Raw genomic sequence first — 27901 nt, 5'->3', positions numbered from 1 at the left:
TGATTCCATTTATATGACATTCTAGGGGGAAAAAAAACCCTATAGTGATAAAACAAAGCAAATGATATAGATGGTTGTGCAGGAATAGAAGAGAAAATTAACCACAACGGGCCTGGATGGAATTCTTTGGAGTATCTGGTACATTAAATATCTCAATTATGGTGGTGGTTTTATGACTCTATAAAATTGCCAAAACTCATCAAACTGAATACCTTACAGGGAGATTTTTTTGATATATAAACCATACCTCAACAAAACTGTGAAAACAAACAAAATATAACCAAATAGAAAAAAATCAATCGACTCTGCTCTATTGAAAAACATTTTTCTGACATTTGACTATCATGTAGGTAACATGACCTACACAACTCTTCTTATTTCGACTCCTACCTTTCTATCAGTTTTGTCTCCCACCAGTTGATTCCTGTTTGTCTGCATCAACTGTTTCACTTTAATAAAGGTTTCAGTTTAATAAAGATTCAGTGGTTTCAGTTTAATAAAGACTCAGTGGTTTCTCCTCTGTTCCTCCTTCTCTGCCATCTTCCTTAGCTAGCCCAAACACAACTTTGAATAGATTTGAAATAACTCCATAAGGAAAAACTCTCATGATAAACTTTACTTAGGACTCCTGTTGTCTGTTCTCATAATGAACTGTACAAAAGTTTTTCACACTCATCAAACCTATCATTACATATGCAGTATTAGTTATTCCCACTCTGAGTGTATGTTAAAGTCAGAGATGGTGACTTTCTTGTTTATTGCTTTTATATTGTGGAGAACCTAGTGAAAAGTAGATTCTGAAATATATATTAAATGTATACATTTTTAAATATCAGTTGTAATCTGGTAAATTAGTTTGCTAGGGCTACCATAACAAAATATCAGAGACTGGGTGCCATGTACAACAGAAATTTATTTTCTCACAGTTCTGGAGGCTAGAATTTCAAGAAATGGCAGTGTTGGTTTCTCCTAGGGCCATTCTCCTTGACGTGAAGATGTCTGCCTTTCTCTGTGTGTGTGTATATCCCTGGTATCTCTTTTGTGTCCAGAATTCCTCTTCTTACAAAGACACCAGTCATAATGGATTAGGGTCCACCCTAGTGGCTTTATTTTAACTTAATCATTTCTTTAAAGACCTTATCAATGTACTAGGTATTAGAGCTTCAACATATGAATTTGGGAGATGGACACAAGTCAGTCCATAATATCTGAGAAATAAAATCAAATGTAGATGGCAAAGTACACATTGGCTTTTGTTTTGGGAAGGAGTAGTCTAACAATCTCTCTGGAGAGTGAGTTCTCAAGGACACGGTAATGTGTTATTTTCTTTTCCTTCTCTCTGCACCTAATAGCCTGGCACCTAGTAGAGAATTTAACCAAAAAAAAAAGTTTGTTATATTTAATTTCATTAAACTGAATTAAATACAAGGACACAAAATAAGCTCCTTTACCACTGAGCAATTGATATTCACTTAGCATATACATATTCTTAATGCATTAATTATGTGAAATACACACAGAACTTGAGGGAGAATCTGGATATTTTCAGTGCTGTACTTTTTAATTTTCTAGCTTGGATTCTGCTGCAAAGTAGTGAAGACAGGTGAAACCACCAGTATTGCCACAGAGAGGTAATCAAACCAAGTTTTTTTTAAAAAATAAATTTATTTATTGTATTTACTTATTTTTGGCTGCGTTGGGTCTTCGTTGCTGTGTGAGGGCTTTCTGTAGTTGCAGCGAGTGGGGGCCACTCCTCATTGCGGTGCACAGGCTTCTCATTGCGGTGGCTTCTTGTTGCAGAGCATGGGCTCTAGGCACTTGGGCTTCAGTAGTTGTAGCGTGTGGGCTCAGTAGTTGTGGCTCGCGGGCTCCAGAGCGCAGCCTCAGCAGCTGTGGCGCACTGGCACAGCTGCTCCAGGGCATGTGGGATCTTCCTGGACCAGGGCTCAAACCCGCGTCCCCTGCATTGGCAGGCAGACTCTCAACCACTGCACCACCAGGGAAGCCCCCGACTTTATTTTTTAAGATTAGCTTTTAAGAATTAACCGAGTCTTAGTTAATTCATTGCATGTTTGCTCAGCAGACTAAACTTGGGATTCTTTCTAGCACAACTTACTCATTTTATTATTTCTTTAAAATCATGAATTTATGGCAGATGATTTCAACTGTATGGGAAATCGTTAAAGATGCCTTACATTTGTGGGTTTTATCTATTAGTACTCTTTACGCAAGTTCAAGATGTTTAAGTCGTAGCTACATATACAGGGTGAAATTAATCAGGCTTTCTAGAACATTAACATCTCTCAGAAGTGGAAGGGTGTTTGATCATTTTTGGAATGTAAATCCTGATGAAAGCTGATGTGATATGCTTTCACATAAGTATTTATAGCATGAATAAATCAACTCAAAACATTTGCTCCAACAATAAATGCTGGAGAGGGTATGGAGAAAAGGGAACCCTCCTGCACTGTTGGTAGGAATGTAAATTGATACAGCCACTATGGAGAGCAGTGTGGAGGTTCCTTTAAAAACTAAAAATGGAACTACCATACGACCCAGCGGGACTACTGGACATATACCCTGAGAAAACCATAATTCAAAAAGAGTCATGTACCACAGTGTTCATTGCAGCTCTATTTACAATAGCCAGGACATGGAGGCAACCTAAGTGTCCATCAACAGATGAATGGATAAAGAAGATGTGGCACATATAGACAATGGAATATTACTGAACCATAAAAAGAAACGAAATTGAGTTATTTGTAGTGAGGTGGATGGACCTAGAGTCTGTCATACAGAGTGAAGTAAGTCAGAAAGAGAAAAACAAATATGTATGCTAAAACATATATATGGAATCTAAAAAAAAAAAATAAATGGTTCCAAAGAACCTAGGGGCAGGACAGGAATAAAGACGCAGACATAGAGCATGGACTTGAGGACATGGGGAGGGGGAAGGATAAGCTGGGACAAAGTGAAAGAGTGGCATGGACATATATACACTACCAAATGTAAAATAGATAGCCAGTGGGAAGCAGCTGCATAGTACAGGGAGATCAGCTCGGTGCTTTGTGACCACCTAGAGGGGTGGGATAGGGAGGGTGGGAGGGAGACACAAGAGGGAGGAGATATGGAGATATATGTATATGTATAGCTGATTCACTTTGTTATAAAGCAGAAACTAACACACCATTGTAAAGCAATTATATTCCAATAAAGTTAAAAAACAAAACAAAACAAAAAGCATTTGCTACTTCATATGAATCAGGCAACAAATATCACCTTTCATAGCAATTGATTTTTGCCATTAAATATTTTCTGCATATATTTTTCAAATTAAAACCTTGAGAAGTATACAAATAGTTTTATCTTTTCCAAGTATATGATATATGTCTTTCATAAAAATTGAGAAACAGTTAATGTTCATTTACTTATGGGATAATTACTCATTTGGGGTTCTTTTTTGTGTTTTGGGGCCAAGATTGGTTGAAATTTTTTAACTGCTTTACCATTTCTGTTTAAGCAACTTTTTCTTGAGCCAGAGTTAGTGCACTAATTTTTCTCAGTGAAAATGATGAAAAGATGCCCAACTTAGACTAGAAGGGAAGACCGATTTCACCTAGGGATTAATGATTGTGAGGAGTGCTAAGAAAGGACAACAAAGGATTCTCTGGAAAGAGTAAAAAGACATTAATACAAAAGCACCATTTAGAATAAGAAGGAATAGAAAGTGCTTAGATCAGTAAGGATTCCCAGCTCTGGACAGACTTCAGCAACCAGCTCCTCAGTGGTAAAATTGCCACAGGCCAAGAGCCATGGCTCTCAGGGGGCTCATCTTTTTTTTTTTTTTTTTTTTTTAATTTTATTTATTTATTTATTTATTTATTTATTTGTGTATTTATGGCTGTGTTTGGTCTTCGTTTCTGTGCGAGGGCTTTCTCTAGTTGTGGCAAGCGGGGGCCACTCTTCATCGCGGTGCGCGGGCCTCTCACTATCGTGGCCTCTCTTGTTGCGGGGCACAGGCTCCAGACGCGCAGGCTCAGTAGTTGCGGCGCACGGGCTTAGTTGCTCCGCGGCATGTGGGATCTTCCCAGACCAGGGCTCGAACCCGTGTCCCCTGCATTAGCAGGCAGATTCTCAACCCCTGCGCCACCCGGGAAGCCCGGGGCTCATCTTTTTAATTTTGCTTCTCTCTGGGATTGTAGCCTTGTGATGCCTGCCATTCACTAGCCAGAAACAGTTATTTAATGTATATTATTCATTTTTAAAAAATTATTTATGGTGGTAGGGCTAGTCTGGTATCGTTTTCTTTACTTTTACTAGAATTAAAGTGTTTATTTTATTTTAAAATGCTCCTAAAATATATTTTCCAAATGAAAAATGATGCTGAGCAACTTTTCATCTTATAGGGCATTCAAATATTCTCTTTTGTTATTTACCTCTTTAACTTTTATTCATTCCTTTAAATGATGTTTTAAGCCCCGAGGTTGTCATCTTTTCTATTTTGCAACTCTCTGTACTTTAAGACACCACCATGGTTCCCGCATCACTTGAACTCCTCATTCAAATTATACTAGTCAAACATACCTGCTCCCTCTGCTGACGTCTTGTTTCTAGTAGGCTACTTTTGTGATAATGTAACTGTTTTGCCATTGTGTGTCATGCACTATTGATTTCCATTTCCAAGAAGACTAGAATCATCTTTGCATTCAAAGCCAAACAGTTCAGATAAGCAATCCCAGATTTCCAGTTTTGAGGATCTGTTACTTAACTTTATTGTTAAACATTATGTCTATCACTGTTCAATCCAGGGAAGATAAACTATCTATCATTTTACCAGAAAGAATTAAGTACAAATATTTAGGTAAATAATCTTAGAAATGGCAGTGTGTTAGTTTGCTAGGGCTGCCACAACAAAAATACCACAAATCAGATGGCTTAAAACACAGATTTATTTTCTCACAGCTCTGGAGTCTTGGAGTCAAGATCAAGTTTCTGACAGGGTTGGTTTCCTCTGAGGCCTCTTTCCCTGGCTTACAAATGTCTGCCCCCTTGCTGCCTCTTCACATGGTCGTCACTCAGTGCATGTGTGGCGCTGGTGCATTTCTGTATGTACTAATCTCTTCTTATAAGGACAATAGTTAGATTGCATTGGGGCCCAGCCTAATGGCCTCATTTTAAATTAATTACCTCTTAAATACCTTATCTTCAAACATAGTCCCATTCTGTGGTCCCTGGGGTTAGGACTTTGTCATACAAATTTTGGGAGGATGCAATTCAGTCCACAACAGGTAGGATACACCAGCTCTAGGTTGTAAATCTAGAAATGGCTTCCAGAAAACCACAAAACTGCCTCTCTAGGGATTTAGGAACACAACTGGAACCAAGGAATTCAAGTACACACTATTAAAACTGGCCTCAAAGTGTTACCGAACTCAGGTTTGGCTCCTTACCACTCATAAGCCAATAATTCAAGAGGCAAGTCTCAATAGAAAGGAAAGCTGCTTTAGTTAGGAAATCCAGCAATCTGGGGAGATGTTGGACTTGTGTCTAGGGACCAACTCCAAAGATTCTGCTCAACCATGACAATTCTTAAAGGAAAACATGGGGGGAAGAATCTCAGTGAATTATCCAGGCAGGAGGTTGGGTTCTGCAGCAATCTCCATTGCATGCAGACTGGTTGACTCTCTCTTCAGATGTTATCTTGCCCTCATGATCTGCCTGCAGGATTGCTTAGGGGGCTGTTGGGGGTAGAGAGCTAATTATTCTTTACTTAATTCTTCATTCTTACTTTTTATCTAGGAAAAGAATCAACAGGTTAGACAAGGCATGGTGTGCATTCAGGAGAGCATAAATCAGGAGTTAGGTTAAATTGCCCAGTGATCTCATTCCTATAATTAGGTTATTTTAAGGTTAGAGGGGAACAGAAGTGGGCAAACAGGAAAGGGGCAAAAGATCTGCTTTCAAAAGGATCAGGAAATGACTGAGAAATGCACTGCATTGCTTGTCTGATACCCTACTCAGAACTGGTTAAAATACTTTAAATCCTCATCTCTTTTTAAAATGCCTTTAAAAAAAAAATCTTTAGCCTAATTAAATTTCTGATGGCTTCAATTTTCTTGATTCTTTGAGTACAGATAGACAGGTATTATGATTTTGTTTGGTTTTGTCTGGGTGGACATGGCGTTGTAACAAAACAGCTTCAACCGAGGAGGTCAACGGAAGACCCTCACCAGCAATCGGTTCCAAGATAGTAAGCAAAGAATTGCAAAGTACCATGTTAAGCTTAAGCACAAAGCAAAGTTTATTGAAGCATAGGTACACTCTCAGAGCGGGAGAGAGAGAAAGAGAGCGGGCTATGTCAGCGAAGTGAAGCAAGCCCAAAGCAAAGTTTATCAAAGCAAAGGGTACACTCTCATAGAGAGAGAGCGCGGGCTGTTTCTGCGAATTGAAAGCAGCATTCCCGTACAGGCTTAAGGGCACCTTTAAGGAGCATTTTGCAGGGAGGAGGGGTTGAGTGACAAGGGATCATTATTTGATTGACAGTCGCGAGGTATGTAACAAGTTTACTGCTGCGCATGCTCTCACCCTTGAATCGCTAAGAAACGCCCACTCGGGGGCAAAACCACATGTAGATTTTATTATAATTATGATATAATGAGTTTGGGTTTACTATAGGTTATACGCCTGTCTGGTCTGGGCATGCGCAGCCCGGGGAAGTCCCCTCATGTTACTGTGCTCACTCTTTATCAGGATAAACTGCCCACCACACAACCATAGTTTCGCCCATTCTGGGTGTGGTCAAGGGAGAGTTCCCAGATGGCTGGGTGTGAATCGATTTCTTCTTGTCTTTCTCGCCACTGTCTCCTCTTTGCTGCTAATGACTACCTACCAGTTTAATTATTGTCATTAATTGTGTACATATCTTTCTCAATATATCACCATTTTTCCCATTGACAATTGCATTAGTCATCAATTGTTAGGCTTCACCTTTCAAATGTTCATTTTGCAATTATATTTATTGGGCATGTTAAATATTGTGCATTTGTAAAACACATTTCCCATATTGAAATAAAGTAGGTTTGGCTCAGAACACCTTCGTTTTGTTTATTATGCTGACATTTTGAATCTGTAACTAGGTTTAATTTTAGCTTTATAATACTCCTTCTCAGGTTCACTGTCATTCATTCTATAGATGAATGTCTTAGTTGGAATATTTGTATGAGACATATTCAAATGGAAGTTTAAACATGAGACAGGTTGAGGATGGAAACTGTAAAGTATATTTTATAACAGATTAAATATGAGTATGGAGGAAACATAGAAATCCAGCAGTATAATTTATATATTTATGGGTGATCCTTTCAGTTTTTCATTAATTTTGCTACAAGTAATTATACATGTTAATTCCCAAAGTTATGAAAAATAGATTTTACTTAAATACAGTGACTGTTTTCACTGAATTCCCTTTTGTTGCTTTGGATTGTTTACCTGAGTGGAATCTATATTGATTGCATTTCTCGTTACTATGTTGGTAGAGACTTAGAAGGAAAAACAGATGAATTTGGGATTAAAAAAAGAAACTAAATTGCCTTTGCATAGCTGATTGTGGTGTTAAAAAGCGTTAACCTAACAAATATGTCTATCTCTGTGTCTCTGTATCCACTTTCTATTTCCCTGTTTCATTACACCTTCAACCCAGAAAAGAGGCAAAGTCCACCTAAGTGAGGAGATTCCTGACCCTGATTGGATCATGTTTATCAAGGTACAGTTCTCTGTGTTGAAAAGTCAAGGGCTTTCTTTTGTCCCTTCTAATTTATGCTTCTTAAGCAATGATATAAAATATAAGGCGATTCCTGGATCTATATGGTAAATTAGTATTCTTGCTTACTTCCTTTTTTTTTCTTCTACAAGATATTACGTTCTTTGATATTCTATTCACTTTGGGTTCGTGACCAACTGAAAATTAGAGAGTATTAGAAATTAGGAATATGTCAACTCTTAGAGGAAAACATAGGCAGAAACTCTCTGGCATAAACTGTAGCAAGATCTTTTTTGGTCTACCTCCCAGAGTAATAAAAATAAAAACAAACAAAAAAAAACAAACAAGACATAATAAAACCTAAAAACCTTTGCACAACAAAGGGAACCATAAACAAACAAAAAGACAGCCCACAGAATGGGAGAAAAGATGTGCAAATGAAGCAACTGACAAGGAATTAATCTTCAAAACATACAAACAGCTCATGCAGCTCAATATCAGAAAAACAAACAACACAATCAAAAAATGGGTGGAAGATCTAAATAGATGTTTCTCCAAAGAAGACATACAGATGGCCAAGAGGCACATGAAAAGATGCTCAACATCACTAATTATTAGAAAAATGCAAATCAAAACTACAGTGAGGTATCACCTCACACCAGTCAGAATGGCCATCATCAAAAAGTCTGCAAACAATAAATGCTAGAGAGGGTGTGGAGAAAAGGGAACCCTCCTACACTGCTGGTGGGAATGTAAATCGGTATAGCCACTACGGAGAACAGTATGGAGGTTCCTTAGAAAACTAAAAATAGAGCTACCATATGATCCATCAGTCCCACCCCTGGGCATATACCTGGAGAAAACCATAATTCGAAAAGATACATGCACCCCAATGTTCATTGCAGCACTATTTACAATAGCCAGGACATGGAAGCAACCTAATGTCCATCAACAGAGGAATGGATAAAGAAGAGGTGGGACATATATACAATGGAATATTACTCAACCATAAAAAAGAACAAAATAATGCCATTTGCAGCAACATGGATGGACCTAGAGACTGTCACACTGAGTGAAGTAAGTCAGACAGAGAAAGACAAATATCATATGATATTGCTTACATGTGGAATTAAAAAAAAAATGGTACAAATGAACTTATTTACAAAACTGAAATAGAGTCACAGGTATAGAAAACAAACTTATGGTTACCAAGGGGGAAAAGGGGGGAGGGATAGATAAATTGGGAGATCGGGATTGACATATACACTCTACTATATTTAAAATAGATAACTAATAACCTACTGTATAGCACAGGGAACTCTACTCAATACTCTGTAATGACCTGTATGGAAAAAGAATCTTAAAAAAGAGTGGATATATGTATATGTATAACTGATTCACTTTGCTGTACAGTAGAAACTAACACAACATTGTGAATCAACTTTACTCCAATAAAAATTAATTTAAAAAAAAGGAATATGTCAAGGTCTTGGCTGAAATTTTTGCAGAGCTTAGCACTGACACCTGCAGAAAGATATGAGATATATACTTTCTAGATAATAATTAAATATTTCATGTTCCTTCAAGCATCTTACAGAAGAACAGGTGATAGTTCAGGAAGAATTCCTGTATTATCATTTTTGTCAAATTCATATTGAAACCCTATCCTTATCAAATATATCTGTACTGTCAGAGCAGAAAAACGAATATGTGACAGGACAAGAATCTGGAGATTCGAGTATCATTTTGGCATAAATAGCTCTAGAATTGGTAAAATACTTTCCCTAATAATTGGAAATTTCCATTATGCCACAGACACTAGCAAGAAACGGGTTAACTCTTGGAGTTAGAAAAGATCACCTGGATAACAAAAGTAGAGAGCAGCTATTTTTTTTTAAAATACCGTTCTTGCACTCAGAGGATCATTTTGTCAACACACCATGCAGAAGAGGCAACTGCACTTCTTAGGAGTAGGATTCCATCATGTGGTAGACAGTTGCCACATCTTGCTTTCTCAAAATTGAAACTACGTTTTTAGCAAGTCCTCCATGTTGTAAGTCTGGTGAAATCTCTAAGGAGGGAAACTGTCTTTCTCTCCACTTGTCTTAGTTAGTTCTCAGACATGGTCCTGATGAATCATCACACCTCTCAATACTCACATCTTAGTGTGGTCCCCTCACCTATTAAATTAGTCAGGCCCTGTGATTCACTTTAACTAAATGTGGCAGAGGCAACCTTGTGCCAGTTGCACAGTTTGCCTTATGAAGCCATAATAGTTTCCACTTTTCACTCCTGGAAACCCTGAGTTATTATATAAAAATTAAGAAACACTACTGGGAGAACACATGGAAAGGCCCCAAAAAGAGGCCATCTGGACACAGCAAAGCTGCACTGAGACTGGGACTCAGGAATTCAGTGTCTTACGGAGCCCCAAAACCAGCCTTCCCCAGCAACACAAGATACATACACGAAGCCATCTTGGAGCAACCATCTGACCTTAGTTACATAAGAGACTCCAAACAGAAGGGCATAAGGACACCCAGTTGGGCCCCAGTCAAACAACAGAATTATAAGGAATAATGTAATTATGGTTTTTATTAAGCCACTAAGTTCTAGAAAAGTAGGTAACACAATAATAGATCACCAAAAAACTACAGGCTGGCAACTAAGGCCTAGGTACATGACCAATCTTGGCCAGTTGTTTGCTGTCACTGGGAGAAATCTGTCCTTGTTTAACTGGGTTAGTTGAAAGTGACAGCACTGAAAATTCAATTCATATTTAGGTATGGGACTTCAGTATCCCACAAAAAACACTGGCAAAGGAAATATTTTTATTATTACTTGGAGACACCTGGAATGTTGTAACATGCAGTGCAGTGAAAGCAGGTTTTTGCAGGAAGCTTTTTTACTTTCACTTAAGGGACGGTAGAAATGCAAGAGCTTTGTGGGTATACTGGCTACTTCATTAAGTGAATTAACAAACAAACCTGAAAGCACAAAGTTTTCCCACCAAGAGAATTATAGTATTTAGATAAAAATACTGGGAGTGGGGATCTGGAAAATGTGTGGTACTAGATACCATATTAACAGATCCTGAGGGTGGTCCACTAAAAAGTAAAGAACGTGAATATACATGAAAAAACTTATTTAAATATGTACAAGCAACTAGATAACAGTGTGGTAGGTCTAGCAGCTTTGAATGGTTTTAATTATTTCTTAGGCTAATTGACTAAGACCTGGCCTCAGTAGCTATACATAATAAATTAAGTGGCAGTGCTGGAAATTCTTTAGTATAATTTAGATGAAGAAACTGTAAGCCTTTTGGGGATTTTACTTCTTGAGTGACATTTACTTGTTATATATAGCCAATATTACTACTCAGAAGATATTTCTGCTGATAAAGTTCAGAGGCTAGAGGAGCCTAAGGAAACATGACAAGGCGATGTAATGAGGTATACTCATTGGCATCCTGGAACAGAAATAAAAAAGGATATAAGTAAAAACTAGTGATATACAAATAAATTAAGGACTCTAATAATAATGATGCATCAATATTGGTTCATTAGTTGTTACAAACGTACCATAGTAATGTAAGAGATTAACAATAAGGGAAACTGGGTATAGGGTATTGCAAAAAGCAAGGCTAGATTTTCTTGAAGAGAACCATACAAATATTAGATGTATATCTTCCTTTTCGCTTTCTCTCAAGGGAATTTCAGTCCATGGTAGCTTTGCACTAAAACAAAAGGATCTGACCTGGCCATAGAATTATAGGACATTATTTGTGAAGTGACGTTAATACCTGTGGACTCAATAAGTCACCTGATATATTGGTGAGAGGTGGGGTTTATAGTGGACTGATTACATAGACGGTTTTGACATGAATACGTCCCAAAGAAAGCCTAGAAAAAAAAAAGACTGCATCTTGTGCTTACTTTCTTTGTAATTGAGTTTATACTCAGAATAGTGATGCTTACCAATTGGCAAAACCACTACGTTGGATCACTGAATAAATGGGCAATGTATATTTAGATAAGCACATCCAAATAGATGACTTTAAGCTACTGGAGATCTCCCACTCCATCTTAAGAATGTATCCAAAGGCATCTCCTGCTAGGAATCAAAGTTAAAATCCTGCACTACCAAAAATAAAACAAAACAATACCTCACCACAGAAATAACAGTTACACAAGCAGTAGTGGATGAATACAAAAATATAAAAGAACATGGAAAATTTGCAGGTAAGGAAAACTAGTCCCACCTTCTAATCTCTACAAATGTTGCTCCCAAGCAGGTGAAAATTGTCAAAAATATCAATATTGATTGAAAGAATTTTTTGTAAAAAAAGTAAGAATGGTCTCAAAACAGATATAAAAGACTCCTGATTGACAACAGAAGAGGGTGAAAAATAAGCTAACAAAGTTCAAGAAATATATAGAAGAGAAGTGGAAATGATTATAGAAAATGACCCCATGTAAGAGGCAATACATAGGAAAACAGACACCGCTGAAAATAGAGTAACATAAAAACTAAAACTGAGAAACACAATATTCTATTTTTTAAAGATCAGAACTTAAAAATAATTGAGATTATAAATTGACCAGGGTCTATATGTTTATCTAAAATAGACCAGAGTCAATTTATAAGAAATTGGCATATATGATGATATATCATATATAATTATGATATATGATATCATTATTATAATAATTATAAAGCAAAATTTTTAAATCTAATATTTGGAAACAGTGACTGTATTTTCAGTTGGCCAGAGCCTTGGATTATGTGGGAAGTCCCTAAAGCAGTGAGTGAGTTAACATTGAAGTTAAGAAGGGACAGATCTTACTCAGGGGGAAACCACTTGAAACTGTTTGGAAGATGCACTCATGGTCCTAAATGCATGTCCTGTATCCAATATCTCAAACTCAGATTGCTCAAGATGATAATCTCTGGATTGATAACAACTCTCTAGTAACTGTTATCATCAGACCATATTATTTGACTACAAAACAGTTGAGAAATCAATAAGTAAAACAAAACAAACATGAAAACTTTAAAAATTTAAGAATACATCAACTTTTAAAATTAATAAAAGTAATTTTAATAATTCATGATACAATTAGATCATAATGAAGACCTGAACATCCACAGAAAATAATAATGTAATTCTAGATAACAAAATGTCTAGAATTAAGTCAAAACACATTCATGGATATTGATAGCCTTACATTCTGCATCAGACGGGGTAATAATAATAAGTTCAACATCAAATTTATAAATTAGAAAAAAAAAAAAACCTAAATCACTTGAAAGGGAAGATTTAAAGTTAAAAATAGCAATTAGTAAATAAAGAAAAGAACTTTTAAAATTGTGAAGTTAAAGCTACTCTAACCTATTTTGTACAGAATAATAGACATATAGAAAAAAATACTGAAAGCACAAACAATTCATAAATGTAAAGGGAATACAATGGCATTTACATCAGCAATTAACATATAAGAGAAAAATTATAAACTACTATAAACTTACAGATTTGAAAACTTATTTGAAATCATCAATTTAGACAAATTCCTAGAAAAATATTACTTACTAAAATTAGCCCAGGGCATTAGTTAAGCTTGAATGTTTTGGGGAAATTTTAAAAAATTAAATCAACAATAATAACTTTTATAAAACCAAAACACTTAAGGAAGATAGTATTATGAACATATTTTATAATATAATAATTCTGGCCAATTTTTTTCTATTCTGTAAAGTGGGTAATGCAAAGCACCTGTAAACAATTCACAGAATGTAAAAAGATAAATGGTTCTATTTTTGACTTTCTGGAATAGGCAAAACTAATCTGCAGTGAAAAAAATTGGATTAGTGGTTGCCTTTGAGGAAATAGGGTCAAGGAGCCTGGGAAAGAGATTGAAGGAACTTTCCAAGGAAATGGTAATGATTTATCATGATAGAAGTTTCAATTATATAATATATGCATTTCTCAAACCTCTCATGAAGAGTATACCCAAGATTTGTACATATCTCTGTGTATAAAGTTTACCTAAAAACAGATGAAAAAACATGTAAACAAATATTGAATTCTAGTTACTTTTGTGCATGCTGAACTCTTTAGGGTTGAAATGGATTATGTCTGCAACTTCATTTGAAATGCATCAGAAAACTGAGATAGATTGACAAATGAACAGAAGTATTAGTGGACAGATAGATAGATGATAAAATTATATGTTCATTCTAGAATCAAGGAGCTAAATATATAGGTGCATTATTTCACCTTCTCTGTATGGTTACAATTTTTCATAAGAAAATATTTTAAAACTGTAATGACATATGTTTTATTTATTCGTATGGGTTTTTTCCCCCTCTCTCCCATCAGAGAAATGTATCACCTTAACTCGCTTTCTTAGGCATTAATAAAATTATCTAGTTAATCTACTGGTAGATTTATCTTCTTAATTTGTAACACTTTTCCCTTCTCCTTCCTCTCTTACATTTTGAATGAAGTTGGAAAAATAAGGCAAGATTGATAGAATAAATATAGTAAGCAGTTAACATAAGTGTGTAAAAATAAGACAGGAAACCCTCCATAGTAGAGGTGAAATCACATATTTGGTCCAGGAGTTTGTGAAAAGAAAAATTAAATGAGTCCCAATTAAACCTAGCATGAGGCTTAGTAGACCTGGTGTTTATTTTTTCATTAGAGATTGGAAGAACACACTCCTGGGAATAGAGTGTTTTAAAGGAAGGTCCTTGTTTTCATGTTAATTAAAAATCAGAACTAACCTCAGACTGAGTAAAGAAATAGCAATTGCTTTTTTAACATGGGCAAAGCACCAGAAAGAGCTTCATGGCATTTAATTGCTATGTGTGAACTTGAAGTTAATAGTATTTCACTCTAATAATTTATCACTCTGTACTAAAAAAGCCTCATAAGCATTTATTGCCTGCTGGGCTTGGGTATCAAAATGATTCTCTGGGTCACAAATTTTGGTTATGATTTTGTGTTTTCTTTATTAACTGTAAATAAAATAATAAAACACATTTTTCTAAACATGATGGTTCAAACTTATATAAACAAGTCCTTTCCAAAATTGTAAATAAATCAATTTTGTCTACTTAAAATTTTTATTTCTTTTCATACAGAAACCTTTATTTTGCCATTGAAATTATAAAATCCATTGCAATGCGTTTTCAAATAGGGATCAAAAAATAATTTAAATATATCCTTTTCTGAGAATAATGTGGCTGCATTGCAAACTTTGAAAAAAATAAAAATAAAACTTTAATATAAAAATATTTTGTTATATCTTTTTTCAAATAATTTGTAAGAATCATATAAGTAAACTGTGTAGAGAACAAATCCAATAAATTTCCAATCTAAAACCAGAATGTTTTACAGAACTTTGATTTAATGCATGGTAGTCTACTAAATATTTTAGATTAAGAATCATATATTTTAAAAATTATTACAAAAAGTAAAGCAATCTGAAAGATTTTAAAAAATATTACAGACTCATAAAATTTTCTTTTTTTTTTGAAAAATAAAATTTATTGTGTATTCATTATAAAAGTAATATGTGCTCATTATAGAAAAAGTTAAAACATAGAGAAAAGTAATGATGAAAATAAAAATCAAGTATAATACTACCATCCAAAAATAACCACAGTTTACAGTTTGATGTTGGTTCTTCTATTCTTATCTTCATATTTGTAGTTACTAAATTGGTATTATACTCTATACAGGTTTTTTTTTCCACTTGTTCTGTGTCATTAACTGGTCTTCAGAAACTTGATATTAATAATTACAGACTATTCCATTATGTAGATATACTATTGTTTATTTAACTACTCATTTATTATTAGATATTTATAGAGGGAGGAGTTCCCTGAGGTTTGTCTCTAAAAATAAATGACAGTCATGTTTGTTTTGGGAATCCCAAACCCCCTGGCATTCAAAGCCCTTCACAATTTAACTCCACCCTGTCTTTCCATCCTCAGCTGCCTAAGTCTCCGGTGCAGGGCAGATGTTTAGCCTGTGTGCACGGATGGAGCTGTCCTGTTTGTAAAAATACTAAAATACTTCAGCAGAGGGTTAAATTGCTAGGAAGCCATCTCTGACTGCTGTCCTGAGCAGCAAAATGTTTATACCTCTAGATTAAGGGAGGAAAGCATTGGGTGAATGAATAAAATCACTTCTAGGGTCCTGTTGTCTGTTCCAGAAACAAAACAAGAGAATTTCAAAGCAACAAACTAAAGTAGAGTCTATAAAATATATTTCAGAAACAATAACTGACTTTCAGACTAGAGGTTTATAAAATTAGACATTTTTACAGATGCCATCTTTGCTGAAGTATTAATCATAAAAATCATATGGAAAACATGTATTAAAAACTGGTTTGCCCTTATGTATAGCACTTAAAACAGTATAAACTCCTAAATTTAAGACTCCAGTTTTAAAGGCCAAGGTACTAAAATGTGACTATGCTTTGATACAGCAAAATTTGCATAAGGATAACTTTATTGAGCTTTATTGACGAACTAATGAAATTTGAAGTTTCTATGCCCCAAAATATGATTATGTTACAAATGCTAAAATAAAAAATTATTATTATTTTAAGTAATAACATAATTGCTGTATCAATTTATACAAAATCAAAGAAAATTTAAAAATAAAAAAAATTACAAAGCCCCAAGAGCTAGGGAGAAATCTTATAATAGTGAAATAGTCTACAGATTCCAGTAGTGTTCCATTCCGAGAAACAGTGCATAAAAATAGAGAATAAAAAAATTATAATACCCTACAGAATGCATGTCTCTTCAACAAAATATGCCTAAATTATTGAAATTCAATTTTTATAATACAATTTTTCCATATGCAATGTAGGTCAAATTTTACCAGTGTGGTAACATTTTTATACCCTGATCCAAATTTACAATTAATAAAAGATCTACAACCCAGAAGAATATGGGCTCAATATATGCACAATAGCTCACAGAGAAATATACACAATTGCCTTTTAAATAAATGAAAGTATGTTCAGATTTCTTATAAAACTGAGACTGTAAATCAAAATTACAGTGAGATATATTTTCACACTTTACAGGTTGAAAAAATCTGTAATTTTAAAACCCTTCTGTTGTGAAGAAAGAGCCAATTATTGTTGAAAATACAAAATGGTACAATTTCTATGGAAAAAAATTGTAACATCTTTGACTTTCAATTTTGGGATTTTTAGAAAACAATTCCTGAAGTAAAGATAAGTGCTCATTCTTATTTGGTGAGGACAAACCCAAGACACTGAGAATGAGGACAAAAGAGGGGAAAAATAGAGAAAGAAGGAGATCTGTTGGATGCTGGGATAGACTCTCCCTGCACAGAAGAGCAAGGTATTCTAGGCTATTCAGCCAAGTAAGATGTTATCAAACAATTTGATTCATAATCTATGCCTCAGATCAGTTCACAGGTGGTAGAAAAGAGAAGGGATTTATTAACCTAGTTCTTTCCTCTCTCCTAATTCTCATGGTCCAGATTCATCTTATGGACTGACAACTTTACTGCAATTTAAAGTCTTATGGTTTGGCTCCTCTCCTTACCAGGCAGGAAGTCAGTTTCCATCTCCTTTATTGTTTCCTTTGGAAAACAAAGACTCTGGGCATTGGTTGGTCATCTGGCTGCACCTGAGAAGCAGGGTTCAGCACCAGTGGGCAAGCAGAGTCCATCAGCTGTGAAATCACCTGAGGCACAGTAGGCAGCTGAGGGTTTACTGGAGGGACCTCGGCAATCTGAAGAGGCTGATCATATGTACTGTTTGTACCACTCAGATCCAGTTGTTTGTCTGCATTATAACAAGCTTCCACAGTACAACTTAGTGTCACTAGTTTTTGTCAGTACAAAATATACTCAATTTTCCTAAGAGGATAGATCACAGAGTCTCTTTCAAGGTGGTTCTAAGTCACAATCCCCTGTAAAATTTAAGGATATAGAAAAACAAAAGCACAGTCCCTGCTGACTCAGCTGGTCTCAAGGTTACGTAACAGATATGTATCATCTTTCTTCCGCCAAACCGTTCTAAATAGCCCTCACCTCCTGCCAACGCTGTGACTGGTTTAGTTTGCTTACCTGTTGGAGAGACTGAGGTCTTCAGTCTCCAAAGTGTCTGAACTTTTTAATTCCTGCTAGTGTCTGGATTTTTATAGTGCCCAGGGACAGTTATTACTTGACTGGGAGACACAAAAAGACATCTAAGTAAATTCTCTGGATTCCAGAGTGGTCCTTCTTACCCTCATTATGTGGTAGTAACCTTAGTTTTTCGTGGTAATGAGGATTGATTGTTTTAGCAAGTAATTTTTTTTTTCCTTTGCTTATCCACTATCATGAGGAACCCAAAGTAGCAGAGTACTGCACATATTCCAGATCAATGAATCACTTGCCAGTCCTCTTATAAGGTGTTGCCTCCCCTCCATGAACAGTTTTTGTAACCCAACAGACCCAAGTTCTTAAGAATGGAGAGCACAAATGCCAGACATGGAAAACTGAGTTTGACAGTGAGATAAGCTAATCATTCTTACACTCTTTGGTCTAGAAAACCATGTGTAATAGCAGTTGGAGACACAATCTAATTTATTGTTTGTTTTAGTTCAGTGCATCTATCTCATTCTATATAAAAGACTGCACATGTTTAAACTCCTTAAGATACTCTTCATCTGAGTCTTCCTCTATCTAGCCAGATGTTTCCCTATTGGTATGCATTGAAAGTTAACTCTATAGTTAGAAGTCTATTGTTACTGCTCCTTTAATATAAAATTTTGCTTTTGTTCTGAGAAAATTGTATAGCATACCATGCTGGTATTTAAGGCATTTTGTAGGACTCCAGATTTTAGTGTTGGTAAACTACACACACACACACACACACACACACACACACACACACAGGCAATGGCAATAGGTAGATCAAGCTCAGTGAAACGGAGCCTGTATGCTTTAACCCACGCAGACCCCTTGCCCACTTATCCAAAACACTCTATCTTTGGCTTATAGAGCAAGCACAGGTATAGGCAAGAAGAGAGGCTGGCTTGCTGGTTTAAACCTGCTTGGTGTGTGCAGCCTCTGCAGTGCATACTCTCTAGTGGGCTTAGATTTGAGCCATAAAGATCATCACTCATTATATACACCCTGAGAGCTCTATCCATGTATCTTTTCCCCACAACTCCTTGGTTGTAGCTAGATCACTCTTGATGAGAGGAAGTCCATATGGTTTACTCCTACCATTTGCTTCTTGGAATTTTGAGAAGTGATGTTTTGGCATCTGTTTTGTTTTGTTTTGGATGTGCCACTAGATGGCAATCTTGCATTTCTGCCATGCCATATGGTGCAGACACCTGGGGGTTTGATGATCCAAAATATCTTGTATAACAAACTATGTGCAATATAATTACCATGGACAAGGATCTCATGCAATATCAGAAATTAGCTACAAAAATTCCAACATCACATATTATCACAACTCTATAACTAATTCTCAGCATAGACATAGTTTTTAAAAAATTTTCCTGCTTATATAATGTTTTAGCTATAAAATTTTATAATTGTTACAAAATTCTAATGTTTCCATTGAAAGAATTTGTAACATGATGGTGATATAAAGGTTCAATTTGAATTAACTTTTATGAGTTTTGAGTCAATAATATTTCTAAAGTTGAGGTTTGCTAACTGCTTTTGAGTACCTGTCATATACTCCTAATGAATATCTTCATGGTTATAAGACATAAATCAATTACATTTTAGTAAAGGGATGTTTTCATTTTGATTATAATGTATCACCACATGTAGTAGATTAAATTATTGTTCTTAATTTCAATCCACTGCAGTAATATTATGCACTGATTATGGCATCCTAGTGAATGGGATTTTATTTGCTGCCTTTGAAATTAATATTTTTCCAAAACACACACTTACATATGTGTGTGTATGTGTATATAAATATATATACACACATATAAAAAAATCTTAAGATTTTAAGACTTTATTTTTTAGAGCAGGTTTAGATTCACCAGAGTGGTACATTTGTTACAGTTGATGAACCTACATTAATACATCTCTATCACCCAAAGTCCATAGTTTACATTAGGGTTTACTCTTGGTGTTGTACATTCTATGGATTTGGACAAATGTGTAATTAATGACATATATTCATCATTATAACATTATGAACACTGTTTTCACCGCTCTGAACATCCTCTGTGCTCCACTTATTCATCTCTCTCTCCCCTCAAACCCTGGGAACCACTAAACTTTTTACTGTCTCCAATGTTTTGCCTTTGCCAGTATGTTATATAGTTGGAATCATACAGTATGTAACCTTTTCAGAATGACTTCTTTCTTAATAATATTCATTTAAATTTCCTCTGTCTTCCAATGGTTGGATAGTGCCTTTTTCAGTGCTGAGTAATATTCTAGTGGGTGGATGTATCACAGTTTATTTATCTATTCACCTATTGAAGAGCACCTTCATTGCTTTCAAATTTTGATAATTAAGAATAAAGCTGTTATAAACATTCATATGCAGATTTTTGTAAGGATATAAGTTTTTAACTTTTGGAGTTATTGCTGGATTGTATGGTAAGAGTGTGTTTATTTTGTAAGAATTGTCTTCCAAAGTAGCTGTACAATTTTACATTCCCATGAGCAATAAATGAGAGTTCCTATTGCTCCATATTCTAACCAGCATTTGGTGTTGTCAGTGTTTGGGATTTTTGGTTATTCTAATAGATGTATAATGTTATCTCATTGTTGACTTAATTTGCATTTTCATGATGGCATGTGATGTGGAACCCCTTAGATATTTTTATAATGCAATCAAATATAACAGAAATGTGAATTCAGTGGTTTACTAAAAAGAATCTTCGTAGGAAAAAATTGTAAATGTCTTAAAACACATGAGCTTTAATGGGTTCATGGAATGGCTCTCAGACCTAAACTCACCCACAAATAATACACGATATTCACAAAATAAACTCAAAATCACTGGGCAGCCCTGGCAGCTTATAAGAAAGGGTGGACCCCTTTCTTTTAAGAAAAGACCTATATAAATTTATATGCAAGCTCAATTAAAATCAAATTACCTAATTTGTTTTTTAAGCCAAAAACTGGTACTTATTAGATGATTTCAGTCATAAAAAGTTATAAAAAGTACTGGAGTATGTTTACTATATTTCTCTAAGCGTAAAAATATTGTTCTTTTAAATTTTAACATTGTGAACATAAATATCAATTACAGCATAAGCTTTAGCACATAAAGAATTACTTTTAGCTTGCCATCTAATTTATCTATATGAAATAAAAAATTATCTGATGATACCAGACAAATAAAAATACCTATACTTAACTCATCATGATATTGATAAAAAGTAATGATGTTAAACAAAAATGAATGAATTTAATATTACACACCACACAAAATTTTACATTCATTAGTGTTAATAATTTTATAACTTAGAGTTGTACCATAAATACTAGAACCGAAATCTTTGACTGTCAAGTTTTAAATTATATTTGTTATTCACATGGTTTCAAGTCAAAATATTACAAATACTTGAGTGATTTGCATTTGACCAGTATAGGAATGCACATAAGTCTTTCTAAGGAAATAAATTAAAAATTAATTTATAGCAATTCAGAGTAGAGACCACATAAAATCAAAATGAGCCCAGAAACACTGCTGATCCAAAATGATAGATTATAATACATCCACCTGACAGTGCAGAAACCAAGCCATCATGAATAAATATAAGAAGAGCCTTGAACAGCTTAATAAATTCCTGTAAATCACTGCCTCAACTCCATTTACTGTGTCAGCAGCAACAAAGATACACACATTGGTAAATATGATGGAACTTAAATTCTGATGATGAGGAAAAGATTGAATAAGATTAGCAACCATAGTACATAGACTTCTTTGTGAAAAATTTTGGAGCCATACTTATGTATAGAAATAATTATTTCTTCTCTTTATAATATGATGTGTGTAAATTTTGACATTCAGATGTTTATTATTTTGAAAATATTTTCATCAGAATGTCTAACTATGTGTGTGCGTGTGTGTGTGTGTGTGTGTGTGTGTGTACAATCTGTCAAGAACTTAAATGTTCATTCACATATGAGTCTGAAAACAAAATTTCTAATTAGTTTAAATGCCCAGGGATTGTGAACCTAAAATAGTGTTGAGCAGTGAGGAAGACTACAATAAAACGTGTGCATTTGTGGAATAAAAGTTTGAATTAGTGACAATAAATTAATAAATATATAAAAGAAATTATTTTTCAGACACTTTCAACTCTAATTTTTAAAGCTTGTGTTATTCAGAAATTTTGAAAAATATATTAATACCCAATTACTTAGTTTTGCTTCCTTTTTTTCCCCTCTTTTTAAGCCCATTGATTTAAATGGCCTTCTCAGAGATTCTAGACATAGAAGTAAGGTGGCACCCAGGTCTCCTCCTCATCCTTATTTTAACCAGAATGTCTTCCTAAAATACTCCATTTGAGGAAATCCCTAAACTATTTAATTTTAAAAGCTGTTTTTCCCTTTCGGCACTAAAAAGAAATGAGCTATCAAGCCATGAGGATACATGAAGTAATCTTACATGCACATTACTAAGTGAAAGAAGCCATTCTAAAAAGGCTACCTACTGTATGATCCAACTCTGTGACACACTGGACAGGCAAAACTATGGAGACAGTAAAAAGATCAGTGATTGCCAGGGCCTGGGGAGAAGGGAAGGATGAATAGGTGGAGGACAGAGGATTTTAGAGTAGTGAAAATAGTCTGTACCATAGTATAATGATGGACACATATCATTATACCTTGGTCCTAACCCATAGAATGTACAGCAGCAAGAGTGAAAGGTAATGTAAACTATGGACTTTGAGCGATAATGATGTGCCAAGGTAGAGTCATCAGTTGTAACAAATGTATAAATCTGGTGGGGAATGTTGATAATGTGAGAAGCTATACATGAGTGAGGGTAGGGGTGGTTAGGAATCCTGTGCTTTCCCCTCAGTTTTGTTGTGAACATAATACTGGTAAAAAAGAAACTCTATTAAAATAATAATACTATACAGAAATTTTCCTTTATTTAAAAAAGAGTTTCTATTAGATTTTGAATTTGCTTTTAATGTATTCATTTCTCAGTTTAGTGTTTCTCTATTCTGGATAGCTCTCTGTTCTTTTTTGCAGTAAATGTCACTTAATATTGAAGATGAGGTATAATTTTTGTCATCTTTATATTTCATACTTCAGTAGATTTTTTAAAAAATATAAGTATTTACTTCCTGCAATTCTCTGGCATAATGTATTCTTTCACTTGTAATGTTCACTTTAGTAACAGATTGTTTGTATGTTTATTTTTCCTTTTTTATCCTACATTAAGGTAAATGTTTCAAACTTTTTATTTAGTCTTCAGACATAATTCACACATTTCTCTTAGCTCTTCTCACTGTACACCACAGATATAATTTACATGATATCTTTAGCTTTCCTCATTGTATACCTGGATGAATTTCAGGTTTTTTAAAAAAAAATCAGGTTTAGATATTGAGTGAAGATAGATATGCCCATCTCAGACCAATATCTCATGTTCATCATAAATGTTAGTATTCTTCAGACCTCAATCATCAGTCACCTTATCTTTTCAACTTTTTTTTTTTTTTGGTCCTCCCAGGCTGATTTCATCCACATAATTTTTGTTTCAACAGTACCCATAAGCTGATAAAATGTACACATATATTTCTATTTAATTCCTTTTAGTTTTTCCTGAGTTCTAAACCACATATAATTGCCTAAATATATCTCAATTTGGATGTCTCTTGAGCAAGCCAACAATTTCAGCATGCCAAAATATTAGCTCATTTTCCATCTACATAAGAACTTCTTTTCATTTAATCAATATTTATCAGTCTGCTCCTTTACCCTCCTTCTAAATACAAACTGGTTTATCAGTTATCACTTCTTAATGAAAATTTGACAAATTCCTGACTTTGCCTTGGATCTTTTGACTATTCAAATCATTTCCAAAATTCTGGAAACTGGGGTTTCTAAGTCACAATAATTTTTCTGTTGTTAACATTCTTTTCTAAAGCAAATAATATTCTCTTTGATATAGTTTGATTTTCCTCGATTCACTCTAGAAGTCTCTGTCTCCCATCAATTTACTTTATCTCTAAACCTTCCTTAACTATATCTTCACCAAGAGCTCCTACTACATGAACTAAATTAATGTTCTTCTAGAGCCATTTCCTCTTATGCCTCAACATCTGTAAATGGCACAGTTTCTGACATTTCTTTACATTTACCCCAAATTAAACTCTTCATCCTCTTGGAAGTATTTTCTAAATCTTATCTTTCTTTCCTATATCTGGAGAGAGAGATATATATATTATACACACATATAGATATGCATATATATCTGGCTATATATATACATAAATATGCATAAATTATATGCGTATATATAAATTATAATGTAGCTGATATTTACTTGTTTTCTCTGCCACTACCTGGAAGATAGATAATGTGTTTTTAAATCCTGGATTCCTAGCATTTAGCACAAGTGTGGCTGGAGACACATCATACTTTTTATAAGGGAGTTTAATAATTGAATGCTTAAATTTCTAATATATGTATGATATATAGATGATATTAACAAATAATTAGTAACTTATCTGATATTTTTTAACCTTAAAGTGAGATAAAAATGTAAAGTGCATAACTTTGTATAATTTATATTAAATCTCTTAGATGACCTCACATCTCTGCCTACAAAAACTCATCCACCAAAAACAAAAAATTATGTATAGTGTGTAGATAGTGGGTTTTGTTTCAAATTAAATATTAAAATTAATCATAATTTTATGTTGTAATAGAACAAAGCTAGACAAATGTTTTTATATTTAACTTGTCTTAAGACTCAACTATTGAGTCAATAGGATTTTTTATTTTTCTCATTTCTGGTTGCATAATGAAAAGAACATTTATGTTACTGAGTCCAAGCTCATACTACTCATGGCATGACAGGCCAATAAACTGAGAGACGAGGTGTTGAGGTAAGGAATAGCGACTTTATTTGGAAAGCCAGCAGACCAAGAAGATGGTGGACTAGTGTCCCAAAGAACTGTCTCACCAGAGTTAGAATTCAGGCTTCTTTTATACTAAAAGGGGAGGGAGTGTGGCTGGTCCTTGCAGACTTCTTGTTGCCGGCCAGGTCCTGGAGTGGATCTGATAATCCTTTGTTCTTGCAGCTGCCCATGTAGATCTGGTCATCATGTTTCTGTAAACCTCCAACAAGACAAATGTTATTTTCTGTTCTGCCACTTTTTATCTCTATAGGAATGAAACGTTTTATGGCTTTAAAGGTCAAGCCTGGGAGGCAGAGCGTTGAGAAAGGGCTATTATGTATCCTTCAGGCTATAGGCAATATTCTTTGACTGATTGAAGAGACCAAGGTGCTGAGCCTGCATGACTAATCACAGGCAACAGAGCACAAAGGTTAGAGCTAAAGTAATAGATCCAATATGGAGTCAGGTTTGTTCTTCTCTGTTGTATTGAGACTGGAAGTTGCAACTTCTACTAATGATATAAAAGACTTCCATATAATGGACTAGTGAGCAGCTGGTTGTGATTTGACTGAATAAATTTGATGTGTTTAGCAATTAAATAAACAACCAGATACCTGAACTAAGGTTGCATCAGCTGTAATTGCAGTCATCAAAGTTATGATGATGGCTGAGATCCTATATTACTTTTCTGGTTCTTAGACTGGGGAAGATAGTAGATTATCTATGATACAGGGAAGCTTGGAAGAATAAAAATATTATGCACAAAGAACAAGGTGTGAGAATTTGGGGTGGGCACACCGAATGATAGAAATCAATTGAAAATATTTTTATTCAATTATTTGTTGATTCATTCTCATTTCAGTTATTCAATAACTGTAAATTAGAAAACTATAACAGATGTTCAAGTTTAAGAAAATATTAGTGTCTTAGTGTTTATTGACCATGCATATATTCAATACATTAAAAAAACCCACTTGGAATACACTGAAAAGAAAAAACAACTTAAATATAGTCTCCTTGAGTTTAAAACATTCCTAACATATTATATTTGCATTTAGTAGTTAAAAAAAATGATAAAAATTTTATCAGGTAGTCAGATTTCTACCTCTTAAAAAGGTAGGAAACTTATTGCTGCTTTTTCTCTTCCACAGTCCAATATTTGAAGATGTCATAGGCGCCAAAAAGCAACTAATATGAGAGCTTAGTTTAACCAAAAAGAAAAAAGAAAAAGAAAGAAAGGAAGGGACGGAGGAAGGAAAGAAGAAAGCAAGAGAGAGACAGGGAGGGAAAGAAGGGGGTGGGAGAGAGACAGAGGTGGGGGTGAAGGAAGGAAACAAGGAAACAAGGAAGGAAGGAAAGAAAGTCAGAGCCCATTATGAGACTCCATGATCTGTTGCTCAAAGTGTAAGAGGAAAAGCTCCCAATGATAAGAAATTAAGAGAAATATTTTAGTTATATATTTTATTTTCTCTACATTGTGCTTCTACCCCATCACTACCGCAAAGCAGAAATGCAGCAGCAACCGTATGTGATGGAGTGGAATCGTCACACCAAGCCAACTCACAAAGCATGGCAGGCGTGGGAGCTGATAAGAGACACAGGCCCACTGCTCAGCCCAAATGCATTTTCTCCTTACCTCTAGGGTACTGCAGCTCAAGAGAACTTTTGGAAAGAGCAATTCCTCTCACAGAGCACAGGGAGAGTTTATTCTTTGGTTTGTGGGTGGGAGGAAAAACAGCAAGTGGTTGAGCCAGACTATAAAATAAGAGCAGCTAAACCAAGCTAAAACCCACAAAAATATTCTCTGCTCTGTCAGCAGCTATACTAACCAGGACCTGAGCTCTAGGCCCTCATACATAACCCACTGAGAGAGCATATAGCCCCAGAGTAATATGAGTCTAATGGTTAAAAATACCAAGCAACTCAACTGGCCTAAAAGAAACATCACAAATGAAACAACCTATAGCAAATGAAGCAGAATCATGTACCCAGGACAAGTTAGTATTGTGAATAAATTTTCATATATTCCCAGAGTTTAGAAAAATTAGAAAGTAGGATTAGAACATCCAAAAGATGAAGGAGAAAGTACTGGATAAGAAAAGAAAAAAGTGAAGTCAAAGAATTACCAAAGAAGGTAATGGGTGGGTTCAATATCAGAATAGACACACAGAATAAAGGAATGAAGTGGAATAATAGTCCGAAGACCTATCCTAGAAAGTATAAGGGAGAGAAAAAGAGAGGCAATATGCATCAGAACGCTTAGGTGACTGGAGTTTAGATTTAACATTAATATATTGTAAAATATTAATGACAGAGAAGAAATAATTGAAGAAATGACTAAAAATGGCCTATACTTAGTAAAGATATTAGCCCTCAAAATGAAAGAGCTAATGTATTTCTAGTAGGTAATAATAAAACATCACTGAACCACACTACAGTGAAAATTAATAATAAAAAAAATTGGAGAAAAATCACTAAGCCTCTAAAGAAAAAATAGATCATATAAAGTAAATAGAATCAGATTGAAATAAGATTAATCAACTGCAAAAATGGATATAAGATGACAGTAGACTAGTAATTTCAAAGTAATACTGGAAAACATCTTCAATTTTATATCATGCAAAATAATTATTTAAATCTGAAAATAATAAAAAGATATTCTAAGTCACACAAGATCCTCTTGAAAATAGAAAAGCTTGGAGAAAATCAGTCATAAAAGAAATGCATTTACAAGAATGCAGTTGTGAGAAAAGTAAATAATTGATTCATTTTCCAGTCACAAAAGTAAAATAAAATAACAAGAATATTTATAAACACACACACACGTTGATAATATTAAGACATTTAAAGAGTAACTTTTCAAAACCCAGCCTCTCCTCTTGATTTTTTAAAGTACCATTTTATAGAATATAGATGACTAAAAATGCTTGCCTATGCAGACTTACCTACCTGGGTGGGAGGGGGAGAGGGGGTAGCTGGAAAACATGTCTGACCATTGAGTTGAAAGGTGAGGTTTATCCAGAAAGA

General features: G+C 34.7%; 1 long non-coding RNA gene across 9 annotated transcripts in view; it reads left to right on the top strand.

The window, feature by feature from the left end:
* Nucleotides 1-27901, top strand: part of LOC309654084 — a 75092-nt gene that overhangs the window by 24982 nt on the left and 22209 nt on the right. For 2 of the 9 annotated variants that reach the window (XR_014259817.1, XR_014259820.1), the window contains exons 3-4: nucleotides 1573-1631; nucleotides 7700-7762. This is a non-coding gene — a long non-coding RNA (uncharacterized lncRNA). Of the gene's footprint in view, nucleotides 1-1572; nucleotides 1632-7699; nucleotides 7763-8664; nucleotides 8981-16998; nucleotides 17150-17359; nucleotides 18651-27901 lie in introns of those variants that run through there. The other 7 variants (XR_014259815.1, XR_014259819.1, XR_014259818.1 and 4 more) reach the window with 6 other exon arrangements.

The sequence above is a fragment of the Balaenoptera physalus genome (assembly GCF_965194825.1).
Source record: "Balaenoptera physalus genome assembly, contig: HAP1_SCAFFOLD_1923, whole genome shotgun sequence".
Lineage (NCBI taxonomy): Eukaryota > Metazoa > Chordata > Mammalia > Artiodactyla > Balaenopteridae > Balaenoptera > Balaenoptera physalus.
This window is presented reverse-complemented; position numbering and strand designations above follow the sequence as displayed.